Source organism: Lactuca sativa, chromosome 6, assembly GCF_002870075.4.
Source record: "Lactuca sativa cultivar Salinas chromosome 6, Lsat_Salinas_v11, whole genome shotgun sequence".
Taxonomy (NCBI): Eukaryota; Viridiplantae; Streptophyta; class Magnoliopsida; order Asterales; family Asteraceae; genus Lactuca; species Lactuca sativa.
In genome coordinates this window covers 40,923,556-40,939,669 of record NC_056628.2, presented here as the reverse complement: position 1 = coordinate 40,939,669, position 16,114 = coordinate 40,923,556, and the positions used below count along the sequence as shown (strand labels likewise).

Below are 16,114 nucleotides of genomic sequence, written 5' to 3'. Positions count from 1 at the left end.
CTCTCCTAATATCAATTCTATCGATTTCTGGTTATGAGGGCAAAATGACTTTTCTTTTATTCACTAAGAATATATAATTTTAGTTAAGACTTTATACACCTAATCCAACTGTCTCATACTTAGATAAGTTGTCAACTACAATTGCAAGTATAAACTTCGAATAAACAACAAATGTGATTTCTAAAGCCATTGTAGAACTCTGATTAAAATGAAATGTTGGCCCTAAAATAAGTGATCAGTTATTCATTCGTTCTACAAGATATCGTATGGACTGAGACATGGATACGAATCCATCTATTGGTCCAAGATTCTGTTTCTCGAATTCTGATTAATGATGATTGGATTCAGACTACTAATCAAACACATCAGTTTAGTACTAGCAAGGCCTTGCACATGAATGTCAACATCAAATCACCAATGGGCCCAAAGATATGGCTTTTCCTAATTCAGGAAAAGGAACGAATAAACCTTAACTACATAATTATAACCTTTACTCGTCATGTCATACATGGAACTACATTTAATAACACCCACTTATAGATGCATTTATGCAGTAACAATGCATAACATATTCATACACTATAACTTATGCTTGTCAGTTTGAAGAATAGTAGATAATATCATCTTAGAATTACTTGTGATTGAATCCATGAAGTAATCTCTAAGCATGAGTTTATCCAATACTTAAAATCTCTTCAAGCAGTCATGAACATAATAGTAATCTTCATGTAATGCAACTTTACCATAAATAATTATGTTAACCCTCCATGATAATCTTACATTATTACCTACTCCCAAAAGTATGACAGACTGTGGAATTTTGAATAATATTTAAATTACATCAGGAAGTAAACATGCAAAGTGAAACATAATAATAAAATAATTAACTATGGTATCAAACCCTTTTAATATAAACAAATCGCTATTAATTAAGCACCGTAGCAATTACAAATTTATTCATTATAGATTATTTTGTATAATCAACTAACCACACGAATTAAATAACGTCAGTCATCCAATGCTATAAACATGCATATTATGCCTCTCTTTGGTCCTTCCTCTATGAATAAATCAACTTGCACTACAAGAAAAAGACCCTTTTACGATGCCCAAATCACGACACTCCTTGATTTATCTTACGCAAATGCGTTTGACATTAAAAAAGTGTCATCTCTTCAAAAAATTTAAGGATTTATGTCGTTGCACGCCCTTAAATTAGTGTCTAAACAAACAAACAAAACACGGAGGGCACCTATAATATAATGTGTGTCGTCTAAGGATGACGCTTTATAAATTTTAATGGAACGCGTGTTCTAACCTTTAATAGCTAAGCGGGAAACAAAATCCCAAAAAAATTAGAAAACCCAGCTTTGTTCTCATCTTCCTTCGTTTCTACTTTTCTCTTTTTCATGGTTTGGCTTAATGAAGCTCTATGAATTCCATGAGTTATCGCTATGAAGTATGGAATGCAAAGCTTGATTCTCGCTTGTCTCTGATTTCCCACAGATAAATCAAAACAACACACAAACGAAGAACCCTAGCCTGCGTCTTGCTTCTTAGTAGGTAGCTGGAGGTCTTTTATTTTCTTCTAAAATCGCAATTCTCTCATTTTTCTATCGACTTAGTACATGATCAGGTTTTTGGTGGTGATCGACGGGTACGAGACATAATAGAACAACTGAAGTGGCTATTACAAATGGTTGAAATCATATGGAATCATTTGGAGATGATGGAGTTTAGCTTTCACATTCGTCAAATCTTAAGGCAAAACAAGACTATTGAGATTGACGTTTTTTTGCTCCCAAAAATAGACCTTACAAAATCATTGCGATTGAGGGCTCTATGACGAAGAACTAGGGATTCTAAGCCCAACAAGGTTTCTTCCTCTCTTTGAATTCACATTTTCAAAAGCATCAAGAAGTCGTATGGTTGATATTAGCTTCAGGCAGTCTTTCATGTTTGCTTCTTCTGCCCAAATCCTTCAATGATGAAGCCACCATACACTTGGATTACGATAACTAAACCTCCACAGTAAGCCCTAGTACTAGTTATTTCTTATTTCTAATTCATCCTTCTTTAACCCTAGTTTTCTATTTAGTGTTTACAGCATTTGCTTCGTCATCAGTTCATCTCCCATGGTCACCTCTTTTCCATCGTCCATCATTGTCTGAAGATGTCTTCATTGTTCCTCCTGCGGTCTCTTCCATCAGGTAAGTTGTTGGACAATCTCAGCTACTCATTTTCGACTATCTCTATTCTCCCTCTTTATTTTCTCGAATTTTCTTCTATGTTCTCCCTTTTGTGTTGAATGATTTTTCTATGTTGAGAAAACTTCCATTGATTCCATAAATTAGAGTTTTTTTTATGGGTTACACCCTATTCCCGAGTCTCAATTAACAAGGGAAGTGGAATTTTAGGAGGATATAACAATAATATTTACTATATCTGCTACTCTATTCTTTCTATGAAAATTCAACTTTCGAAGTCTTCGATTGTAACAAAAATATTAGACACCATTATGTTGAACAAAGATGGATTGGTGCTTCCCGAGGTATTTAGGTTACACTAAACATGATTACATCTTACATGAAACAACTCATAATGATAAGTGTATATTCCGTTTATTATTTTATCGCTTTTTTTATTGGATAACAGAAAGCTTATGAGATTGGAATCCATAAATCCAAGTAGGTTTCTTCTAATTTAACTACACTCCTTTTTTCACAGGTACAAAGTGAATTTGCAAAAGCTTATGAGAATGGAATCCATAAATCCATGTGGGTTTCTTCTAATTTTTATATTTTTTAACACACTTATGTTTATTGCAAAAGATGATTTATATACTTATTATTATGATTCAAGATACTGGGAGCCGACATTTGAGGACTCTCTTTCCTTGATTGCTCAACTATCAGCTGTAGCTGCATATATATGGTAGGTATGTCTATGTGTATATCCAAAGAAATGCCATTTCTACATAATTTCATATTGAAAAATGAAAGTTTTGACTGTTGTTTATAGTTGATTTGATTTGCTGTTTTTTTAAAAAAAAAGGATATATAAAAATGGAGAATATGTGGCAACGGACGACTCGTTAGATTATTGTACAAATTTTGCGCATATGCTTGGATTTGATAGTTCAGCCATGCAAGAGCTTATGAGGCTTTATGTCACTATCCATACGTAAGAATATGATTTATGATTATTTACTTGTTTATATATATATTTTAAATTTATGTTTAAGGATTATAATTCAATGGATTTCCAAAGTGTAATTCCCTAATTGTATAAGTAGTTATATGATAAGTTTTTTGATGGTTATTTTAGGTTGCTAGTGCTCTATCAGATCCATACCTCTCATTTGTTGCAACATTAAATGGTCTAGTTGGACCCCTCCATGGTTTGGCTAATTAGGTACCCTCATTGAATTTTTTTCTTTTTCTGGCTAATCAAGCATGGAGTTTTAAGGAAAACTGATCCTAGATACATGTGTGAAAGAGAATTTGCATTAAAGCACTTGCCTGATGATCCTCTCTTTCAGCTAGTTAGCACCTTATTGGTTGTGTTTGTTATATGGGACTGGACAAGCTTTATAGGCTATTTTTTGATGACATGGATGAGGAGGGCATTTACGTATTTTTCACAGACAGGAGTCCATGTCTCACCATTTTAGGGTGGGACAAAAAGTTGCAGATTTTGTCCCATTGACATCAGTTTCAGTTGCAATTTAATGCATTACAACCTATCATGGATTCTTAATACAAGTTTAGTTGACTTTTTTTTTTTGTAATTTGAATAGGTTTCGAAGCTTTATGAAGTGGTTCCTCCGATTCTAATAGAAGTTGGCAAGGTACCTGCTATTTATTGATTTCTATTTACATAAACACCTTTGTGTTGCTTTTTTTTATTATTATTTGTTAAGGAGGAAACACAACATCTTTTTGAGTAATCTCCTTGGCAAATATAAAACAAGCAACAAAAAGATGATCCACACACGCCTTGGTCATAGCCAGATTGGAATCATGGATAAAGTTATATAAAATATGAACCTATATTTATATCTACAAAAATTAAATACGATTGAACAAAGATTTAGAAGAACTGAAATAAACAGGATACAAGTGCACTGTCCATTCTAATGTAATATCTATGTAGTTTGAAAAATCTACCCATTTTATAAGATTGCAAAGTGGTTTGTGTTTAAATGACAGCACAACTATAAATATAATTGGGTTGATTTTCTAAAGCACAGGAAGAATCAACAAGTAAATAAAAGAAGGTTGCTATTTCATGCATTCAACCCTAAAACATATTAATGTGTTCAACCTAGTTTTATCCTTTTTTAATCTAAGCTGGTTGAATTCTTATGTAGTTAAATCCATGAATGTTGTAGGTGAAAAACCCTTGGCCCAATGTTGATGCCAAATGTTGATGCTCACAATGGGGTGTTGCTTAACTATTACGGTTTAACTAAAGCAAGGTATGCATTTGTTTTTTTTTTCATTTCTCAATTTTATATGGATAATGAGACTCACAAAATAAATAGGAGTACAAAACTTCAATTTTTTTTTCTTTCTAATAAGTAATAATGGATTTAAACAAAATGGAGTTATTGAAAAAACTATTTACCAATCTAGTATAGTTCTAAAAATATTTACTAAAATAATGTTTTTCTTCATTTTACTTCTATTATTTAGTTTTTCTTATTATCTTTTTACTTTAAATATCTTTTTTTTTACTATCTTTTTAATTTTATTTTTAATATCACTTTTCTTTTTTCTCTAAAAATCATTTTTTTTTAAGTGGAGATGAGTATAACGAATATACAAAAATGAATATTTATATATATGTCTACATGTCCTATAAAAATATATCTTAATTAATATCATAACGATATGGTAGATGTAAAATCAATGTAATATATAACACCACTAATATTTTTTTGTCACTCTGCAAGCTAAGTTTATCTTGCTACTACTACTACTAGTGATGATTTATTTTGTAATCGGTTATTAGAGGACTTGTCATAGATAAAGAGAAAGGCAACTTGGTGAAGGCTGACAGATTTGGTTATGTGAAGAAGGCTATGCATGACACAAAACTGCTATCCACCCAAATTGGAAGGTGTGGCCTTTAACCTTAATATTATGAAGAGGACTTGTCATAGATAATTATTTTTACTTTTTATGTTTTGAATCATTTGGTTGTTAGCTGTGTGCTTATGAAAGTGAGATGTATGGGAGGGAACAGTTGGACCTGCGGAATGAAAGTCGGTGGGAGTTTCTCATGAGCAGGTAGGTAGTCACTCTATTTTTTTTTTCTTTTTTTAATATATAAATTCATATTCCCACCATCAGATATGTGACATCTTTCCAGTTTTAGATAAATAAAACTAATTTCATCCATTGTTGTTGTATTTTAGATTGTTGATAGATTAGATGAAGGGATTATTTCACCGGATATTGGCATACTTGATTATGAAGGGCTTTAGAAGGCAAGAACAACACTTTTTTTTCTGATAAAATACTTTATTTTGTATGTTGATTTTCATCGGTGTATGAATTTTTTTCATTTGCTTCAGGCTGTTGGTAAGGCCTTCTTTAGGGCTCATGTTGAAGGTCAACTAAAGGTAAATTTATAATTAATTTAAGCCTTGAATAGTAGTAATATCATAATAAATTTTATGCTATAGAATGAGATAATGTCGAAGCCAGAGCTGTTTGTAGAGCCTGATCTAGAGCTACCTTTAGCACTTCTTGACCACAGGGGCATCTGCAACTCCAAGTCGAGCAAACATGGCTAACAACATGCAACAAATTCCAGAACTTACTGGATCTACTTTGGAGTAGCTTGCATTACAAACACTTGCACGATTCAATTTCAAGGTGCATTCAAGATTTGTATAATTCACAAATTAGTTGTAAAAATTGCAAAAGTCAGCTATGCACAGGGATAAAAAAATGTAGTTTATTCAATTTACTATTATTTACCATTACAATTTCATGAATGTAGGGCCATGATCTTCTTCAATTTGCAGGAGATGATGGAGCCACAAGGAACGATGCTGCTCTTTGTTGCTGCAAGAGATGATGGAGCCCAGTAGATCCAATGGTTGTTCTTTGCTGCTATAAATTAGTTGTAAATTCTTTCTCATTTACCATTACTTTTTTTTAATATATGTATATGTGGTAGGATCTTCAAGTTCGGAAGTATGCAGTATCAGTGGCTGGTATATTCTCTGAAAAAACCATGCATATGTTTTTCCAGCACTTCGGCGTCGCCTTATTCAGTTAACATATCTTGCACAAAGGTGAGAACTCAATTTTCTTGTCACTAACTTTTAAATGTTTAATAATATATTATTTAAATACCTTCTCTTTATTGCTCTTATTTTTTTAAACAAATGCAACTAACATTCCTTGTTTGATTCTTCTATTAATTATATTAGCATATTAATTTTTTGACTTTTATTTGATCAGGTCACAAGAATTATCAGAGCAGGGGTTCATTAGTCTTAAAGAATTATGAAAGGCAAGATGCAAATCTACTTAGTTGGAATTTGATGTGTATCATCTTTGTGTATATCTTTGTAGTTTGCATAGCATTACTTTGCAGAAGGTGTCCCTTGATACACAATGTAGTATTAGGTTATATAGTTAGGGAAAACCTCATAATAACAATGTACATTTTGATCCCCTTAATATCAATGTATTACAATTTTTCAACATGATGTTATTGGATGAATTTGATTATTTTGGTATATATTTGTTTACATAATTTTGTATTATGCGTAAATGAGTATCGTAATGACACATCGTAAATGCATATCATAAATGGTTATTGAAGTTTGTGACACGCAAATGTGTGTCATCTTCATTTATGACAGGGGCTTCCTTGATACGCATTGTATGTCATAAAGACGCTCGTCGTAAGGTTACGACATGCAAATGCGTGTCGTCTTCCATTATGACAGGGACTTCCTTGATACGCATTGCGTGTCATAACTGCGCATCGTAAATGTGTGTCATAAATGCGCGTCGCAAATGCGCGTCGTCTATAAACGACACGCAAATGTTGTCGTCTCTCGTTATGACAGGGCCTTCCTTGACACGCATTTGCGCATTGTCTGAGCGTTTTACGACACACATTGCGAGTCGTAAAAGGATGGTTTTCTAGTATTGTTGACATTACTCCAATGGTGTTCATTTAAAAATTCCTAATTTTTATCGTTATCTTAGATGTAGTTGAATTTTATGTTTACATGCATTGAACTTCTATGATGTCGAGGTTCTAAAGACAGAGAGACTGAGCCTTCGATATTACAAAATGTTCCACTAAAACTTGTTACTTGAAACAATTTCATGGTTATGAAGTTTCAAATTTAAGGTACACTCCGTGGATACTTCTCTTGCATAAAAGTTTTCCAACTCACATGTGGATTTTGTAACCATTTCCCATTATGGAAACAATTCTATATTCCCATATAACCATCACTTCTGGACAAGAATCATCTCAATCAAAAACATGTCACTATGGTCCATCTCAAATAATATCATACTTCCAACTGTTAATAAGCAACCAATCTTCGGTAATATCCTAGAATGTTCTTGGCATTTGTTTAACAATTTCTAGTCACATAAAGTTCTAATCCATTTCTCACAATTTTCAAGGCATTTGGAAAAATTAGAATAAAAGAATATTATAGGATATATGATTGATCCTATATCTGAAGCATGTGAGACTCAAATCATTATTCTATAATGATTTAATATATATTTAATTTTTTGCTATAGTATTTCTATACATGGAATCTCCTATGTTGAAACATTTCAATATGCTATTCATATATGTTAAATTCCATTAAATTATACGATCTAAACCCTTAGATTCGAAAGTAAGTATGAGTGCCCTCTCCCAAAGTCTACTAAAGTAAAACATTTTCCAAATTTTCCAATTTGCAAAAAAGAGACATAGTTTCCTATGAAAAATATTGCCATCATGCAACACCAACAAAATAATTATATATGCTTCCACTAGCTTTAACATATACCCAGAAATCAACTGGATTTCTAGAAATCAATACCCTTTGAATTTCTTATAAAAGTGCAAATTTCTATTTTGTGATGTTTCTTTATGTCTCTAACTAGTCTTCTCAATCTTATACACTTTAGTCAGATAGTATATGCAATCAAACCCTTCAAGACGTGATAAACATATCTCTTGAAAGTTTAAAAAAATTCTATCCGCGAAATTATTTCCTCATAACCATATTCATGAATTAGAGAGAAACATTTTGCCACCTAGATTTAAAGGTGCATACATTACCATCTATGTAGATTTTTCATTTTCAACCTACATTCATAAGATTAGGTATAGCAAACTAAATTCAAACTTAGCTTTCCCTCATTGACTGAACTTCGCTATTCTTTATTTCTTGCTTCTGGAAGCTAAAAGGGCCTACCAGTGCTTCTCTGCCGTTATTAGCTCATCCATATTGATCAATGTAACTTCGTTGACAAAAAAATCTTTGTTTTGTAGTTAAATCAAAACATAAAACTCATAAGAATTACCAACTTAACTGGAAGTGCACAAAATAAAAATGTGTCAACTAAAAACACAATAGATTTTTTTTAAACTCAGTTCACGTTCTAATGATAACTAAAAGGATTATTGTCGGCTGACTCTCACAATTCTAAAGTTCAACATGACCCCCACAAATTTCTTGGCATATGATTTTTTCTCTCAAGGAACATTCATTGACGAGCTAAAACAAAATTCAAAAGGTTGTTCAGATTTCCCATAAGAAACACTTCATTGAATTGGACTCAGTTTATCTTTTGTTTCTCGATCAATTAAAACATCAAAACTCTAGATCTTAAAGTGCTTGAGTGAAGAAAGGAATCTTACTCCACATATTATGATGTGTTATTGACCTTCTTAGTTTGGAATGAGCTACAAGACATGATACTTAAGCATAACTCTAAAACTTGATTTGAACGAAGCATGACTCGTCTATGATCAAACCAATTCCAGTAATGTTTGATACCTCTTCTTATTCATACAATTTCACTAAGATGTTTTTTGAGGATCAAATTATGATATAATTCCACACTTACTAAGATGATCATAAAACATGATACTAAGGTACTCCCCTTACCTTTCGGATTGGAGAGAACTTTCCTATTTCTGCCTAGTTGCTTATTCTATGCCGTTATGCTATTTTTTGTGTAAGATCACACGTTATGATTTGATGAGTTAAACATATTACACGCTAACCACTAGCACCAACACAAGAACTTATCAACGTCAACTTAAAGTCCATGATCTTGGTGATCATTATATATTAGGAAGATATCATTTTTATATTACGTAGTTATATATATATATATATATATATATATATATATATATATATATATATATATATATATATATATATATATATATTAGATATCTGATCAATAATCTTGGTGATTAGGATCAGATCTTTAAATAGATCAATTTATTTTTAAAATAAAATCATTCCCTTGATTAATGGAATTCACTATAATAGATTAGTATATAATAGAAATTAGGATCAAACCATAATTTGGTGGTCGTGTTTGTGACCAGTTCTCTTTGTGAGAACGATCTTTCTTTGTGAAAGTATCTTTGTGATTATACGTGTTCTTCACATTTTTGTTTAATCGTTGTGACCTGTTCTCTTGGTGAGAACTTTTCTTCTTAGTGAAAGTATCTTTTTGATTATACATGTTCTTGAAATTTCTGTTTAATCTAATTGATACAAACCTTCAATTGGTATCAGAGCAGGTTTTTATATACATTCAAGTTATCATAGTTTGGTTTAACATCTATTCAGAAATAGTTTTTCAGAATCCATGAAAATCAAAAGAAGAAGAAGAAGAAACTTTTGTTATTCAATCATCCACCAGATCTAATGGCTATTACAAAGATGTAGAAGAAAGATTACAAAATCTTCATGGCTAAACTAGATCTGAAAGACAAAGTTATCAGTAAAAAACAAGAATAGCTAAAAGTTCTTTATAGGAATCTTGGAGAATGTGTGAAGAAAAGTAGTGATCTAGCAAAGAAGCTTAATGAAAAAGAAAGTGAATGATATGTTTTTTATTTGAAGAAGCAACTTGGAGAAAGTAAGAATAGGATAGCATATTTAGAAGAAAAGGCTCCAGGAATTTTGTCACCACAAAACCCTAGTTCACACACTAATGGGTTCCATACTGACATTCTAAAGTCTCGCACTGTCAACACTTAACATGCCAACAAATCAATTTATACTAATATGTTTTTTCAAGCTGACAAGACTTTTGGCATTTTTAAGTTATCTCAAGCTGTGAAGACTTCATCTCACCCTGTCAACACTCATGCTTCAGCTCCATCTTCAAAATCAAAAGATCTCTGGCTGGTAAATTCTCTTATGTATGTTCTTGCTTAAATAATTCTTCTTTCAAACCTCAAAAAATTAAATTATGAATTCCAAAGAAATATATTTTTTGAACCCACTAAGATGAAGCAAATTTGGGTTCCCAAAAGTACATCTGTTGAACTTAAAACAAAATCATTCATTGGAGATAAAAAGAAACATTGGAATAAACATTCTCTAGGAAAGAAGAAGAGGGTTCTAAAACCTCAAGTTAATTGTTCTTCATCAAATGGGTTCCTAAGTCTTGTTGTTAAATCCGATAAAATGAGAGAATCCAAATGTTCAAACTTCATATTTTGATGTCTCTCTCATTAATCAAAAGACTTGAAAAGGGTGTATCTATGTTTATTTTATTTTTATTTCTAATTTTTAAATATTTTTGTTTATACATATGTATGTGATGTCTAGGTCAAAGGTTATATGTGCATGTGGGATTTTTTTTTTGTGTCTCAATGATTAGAATAATAAAAAAAGGAAATAGAAAGTATTCATAACACATTAAATCTGTACATTGCTCCTTGGTGTTTCCACATGATCCTTAACCAAGAAAGAAACTGTCTAAAAGCTTGATAAAGGTGATGATGACTGATCAAGAAAAGGAAGACAATGTCTATGATATAGAAAGGATTTCAGCATTGCACCATCGTACCTAATGTTTTTGGACTTGTTATGAATTGAAAAGAAAAGTTTTTTTCATGATTTTCTTTACCATATCTCATGGGCTTCAATTGAATTGACTTTATGGTTTTGTCCTTATTTGGAATAAATGAAATTGAAAAAGATTATTTTGGTCCATCTCCACGTAAAGCCATACGCATGCACTGTCTCTTTATTTATCCATAATGGTTTGTCATGTGGGTGTTTCCAAGCTACAAGAAAGCAAGTTTTTTTTACAGGTGCATGGGGTGGTGCTTACGCATGATTTTTTAAAGGAAAGAAAAGGAGCGAGAGTAATTTGGTTAAAGCACAGTTCAAGGTAAAGTAACCGTTGGAAAGAGTGGTGGAGATGATGAAGTTCCAGCTAGTGGAAAAGAAAGTGATGCATTTATGGATACTTTCTTGATTGTTGGGAAGTTAATCAGAGAATGGTGGAGAGATTTGCAATTAACAGACCCTTTGATAGGCCTCATTTTTTAAGAGGTTTCATCTAGCTTTGTAGGAAAAGGAATGCCTATTAATCCATGTAAATGTGAAGCATTTAAAGATGGAAGCAACTCATTCTTTTACTTGAGAGAATCTTACTCTAACGATGAAGTGTTGGTCGAAGCAATTTTGTAGCTTATTCCATGGTTCCCTAGTGAACTACCATTTGGTAAAATGGCTTATAAGCCCAACGAAGTTTTCAAACTGTTCAGAAAACCTCAATTATGTTTTGTCTTTTCAGGAAAATCCAAAGAATTAACCTTTTTTCTAAAAAAGCCCAACTAACTTACAATTTTGTTCACTTCTCATTTAGGGTCAACCAGCTAATAAAAATCAACGAATGACATGGCTTATGACGTGTAATTAAATATTGAGAAAATGACTTGTAATACCAATGTAGTTTCGAAACCGTTTAAAAAACCTCAATCATGTTTTGTTTGTTAAAAAAACCCAACGAAGATAGGCTTTTGTTTAATTCTCATTAACCAGATTCATTAGGTATAAACTTAGTTGGCAAAAGACATGACATAATATTTAATGACATGTCATAAACATATTAGAATTGCCCTTTATATATCGATTTAGGGCTTGAAGAATAGAAAAACGAGCGGCGTCTGTCTTCAATCTATTGTAATAGTTACTTCTTATTCTTCCTCTCAATCGTTGATGTCCAACTCAAGATCTACAAAAAAGACATTTGATGATGAAAACCCTTGTGGATGTGGACGCCCTTCATGGATTTATATATCTAGAACGGAGGATCATCCAGAGAAAAAAGTTTAGGGTTTGTTCGAACAGGTGGGTCAATGTATTTGAAAGCTTTATCATGTCCATATTGTATCTATTTGTTTGGTTCTTTCAAAAACAAAAACTTATTAAAATGGTCATGATAAAGCTTTCAATTACAGTTACTCATCTGTTCGAACAAGCCCTTAACATTTTCTCTGGATGATCCTCCATTCTAGATGTCTAAATCCGAGAAGGGCGTTTACATCCACAAGAGTTTGCATCATCAAATATCTTCTTTATAGATCTTGACTTGGACATCAACGATTGAGAGGAAGAAGAATAAGTAGCTATTACAAGAGATCGAACACAAGCATCGTTCTTTTTTCTCTTCTCCAAACCTAAATCGATATATAAAAGGCAATTCTAATTTGTTTATTCCATTTCATAAAATATAATGTCATGTCATTTGTCAACTAGTTGTACACCTAATGAATCTAGTTGTCTCTAATGAGAATTGAACAAAAGCGTAAGTTCATTGGGTTTTTTTCAACAAACAAAACATGATTGGGGTTTTTTGAACGGTTTTGAAACTTCGTTGGTTTTACAAGTCATTTTCTGATATTTAATTACACGTCATACGACATATATGTCATTCGTTGACTTTCATTAGCCGGTTGATCTTAAATGAGAAGTGCACGAAAATGTAAGTTAGTTGGGTTTTTTTAGACAAAAGGTTAAGTTCGTTGGGTTTTCTTAAACAAAGAAAACATAATTTGGGTTTTTTTGAACGGTTTGTAAACTTTGTTGGGTTTATAAGTCATTTTCCCAAATCACAGGTGTGAGAATCAGCAACACTTTGATTCCAATAAAGGAAATCGAATTAATAGAGAAAGGTTGGTTTGTATCATGGGTTTCCAGTGAAGCCACGCTAGATTCATCTCACATGCTGACCTAAACTCCATGTTGATGCTCTTTTCGGTTTCTCTCTCACTGGTCATTAAATGAAACAGTTGCTTACAACATCAGCTCCAAAACAAGTGATAAGCTGATTGTCTCTCACGCTGGCATTCATGATGTCACACGCTGCTTGTGCATGTTCTTTGGGTTGGTACGTTGTATGGATATTGCATGCTTGTTTTCAAAAATGCGTAAACATGGTATATGTCTGGTGTCAAGAGTTTGCATTGTTGTCTACATTCTAGGGCATAGTTCGAAAGAAATCGGCACTACTGTTGCAGTTGATCTCCTCGAAAACTGCTCAACTTCTGTCATCTTGAATTTCCAAAGTCAATGCATTGGATTTTCGTGTATGAAGAGTGTTAAAGCTTGTGATCAAAGATATTGTTTTGTCATATTTTAGGATGGCGTGTGTAGCTTTAACTTTCAATGCAGTCAAAGGCTAGTCTACTCTTTGTGAATGTCCTCTCAAAGTCATGTTTACGTGAGAAAAACTACAATGTATTATTGTCCATTGTGGCAAAGGAATACAAAATTGTTATTGATATGTATGTCGTCTGCTATCTTTCTCTACACGTGATGCATTTGAAATCAGACGAAGGGCTTTATGGTCATTACTCAAAAGGTTTTAATTTGGGGACATGTAATCATTGTCACTATCAAGGAGTTGGCATAATGTGTAAATGCATCTCGTGCATGCAAATGGACTGTATAATTTGACTGATATGGAAACATGTATAAATGTTTTCTAAATTGTGAAACATTTTCTTGTTTCATGAATCATGGTCCGGTTTTTGGTGCAAAGGTAGTAATCACGTGAGGAGCTATGCTTGGATACTCTGTAGGGGTATTTTGGTGAAAAATCTGAAAAGCTGTAAAATAAGGAAAGTCAATGCATCAAACATGACACAATGTGATGTTGATAAGTCAAAGGTTGCTTGAAATGAGTGCAAGATACATTTATGTAAAATAAGAGGACAATTCAAGAAAAGAATACATGGGTAGAAGACAAATGCTAGGGGAATTCGGTCATAAGAAAAGGGAATTTGGAAGCGTGATATGTATGGCTGATTGAAGTTGATAAGTGAAGTAGTAAAAAGATGGAATTAACCCATGAAGACGTTGTGAACCATATGACAGTGTGAATACAAATTGTAGTACAAGTAGTAATTTTGTTTCTCATCTTAAAAGGATAGAAAAAATTCTTGCTTTATGGCTGCTTTTTTCTACAATTCTCGTAGGTTGCTTATTCTAAGTGTAGTGTGGAAACACAAGAATGGCAAAACATGTTCTAGCTAATTGATATGATTTAAAGTATGAAAAGAAAAAGATCAAAGCAGAAAAACGAAATGCTGCAGCAGCGGTTGTTTTGTCCAGCCTCTTTACTTTAACACAAATGAGTTTTTGTTTTGAATGGACAACAAGCTGGCTGCTACTGTCGGCTGTCAACAAGGATGGGGGAATAACCTCAATTCAATTATGGGCAAAGTCTTGGTTCAAAGAAAGGAAAGGGGAGCCGTAAGATATATTTTATAAATATTTTCTTTTTTTTTTTTTTTTTTTTTTTTTTTTTTTTTTTTTTATAATAACAAAAAAAAAACTAATATATTTTCATTTTTTTATAATTTTTATTTGAACTAATTAAAACTTTTTATTTTCATTTCTAGTTGTTAAACAACGAATGGAAGAACAATATGGAGTCAAATTAGCAGCTTCAGAGGACAAATTTAACGATGTATCTGATGTTCAAATTATCTATGAACATTAGAGCTTATTTATCCGCCTAAAGTGTCTTTCACAACCCAAAACCGAGAACGACCGAAACGTTTTGGGGCGGAGCACGTTATGTAAAGTATCACAACAATGCAAAGTAGTAAACAAGCAACAACATCATCCATTGCATTAATAGTATAATTTTAATTACAAGTGTGTTCTTTCATAGTATAAAACAACATAATGAATAATCAAAATAAAAGACGAGTCTTGACTGCTCCGTCTTCACAAAACCTGGTCGTCGTACTTGTCTATTTGTGATATGAGAATACAAGTTATTTTGAAAGCGAGTATCAACAATAAAGCTGGTGAATTCATAAGTATTTATGTGTCTTTGACTTGTAAAACTGTAAAGGAAAGACTTGTAAATGTTTGAAGAAAAGTTGGTATAAGTATGAAAATGTTTGTGAGTAACTGTAAACGTTTGAAAACCTTAGAAAATCCCATATTTCCTACTAGTATAAAAAGTAGTCTTCTACCAAGACCCGACTGTTTTGAAAGTAGCCTTCTACCAAGACCCAACTGTTTTGAAAGTATGAACCCCTACTTAAGTGAAGGTTTTTCCTTGTACAACTATTATTATTCAAATCTAATCTACCTCATCGATTATGTGAATATGACACAAAGTAAAGGTAATAATAATATATTAACTGGAATTGTATCCTTCTGTATTTGTCGTATGTAAAGTGTAAGTACTGTAGTATTTGTAATAAGTGACTACTATTGTACTAATTGCCTTAATTGAGTATTAAGGCATAATGTGATGGCTAGATCCCATACTAAACGCTCCCCTGTCAAGAGATTCTGGGAACCAAACGCGACCCCTACAATGATTGCAAGCCGTGAACATCCACATTATTATGATCATGTATACCCAATATAACTACCACCTTTTGTTTAAAACAATGCGTTGGTGATTCATTGGTATAGTTAGATCCTGTAATTGTTCCATGCTATAGTACCTTGTTATGTTTGTTCTATTATCGTGTATTGTATCTTCCTCCCTGTTTCTCTTTATTGTGTGTTCTCTTATGTTATCGTGTATTGTATCTATGAAATAGTATCTACGTA

At 32.4% G+C, this 16,114-nt stretch overlaps 1 pseudogene; it reads left to right on the top strand.

Moving 5' to 3' along the window:
• The window catches only part of LOC111893093 (citrate synthase, mitochondrial-like), a 30,415-nt pseudogene extending 24,325 nt beyond the window's left edge, over window positions 1-6,090 (top strand).
• Window positions 6,091-16,114: the final 10,024 nt, after the last annotated feature.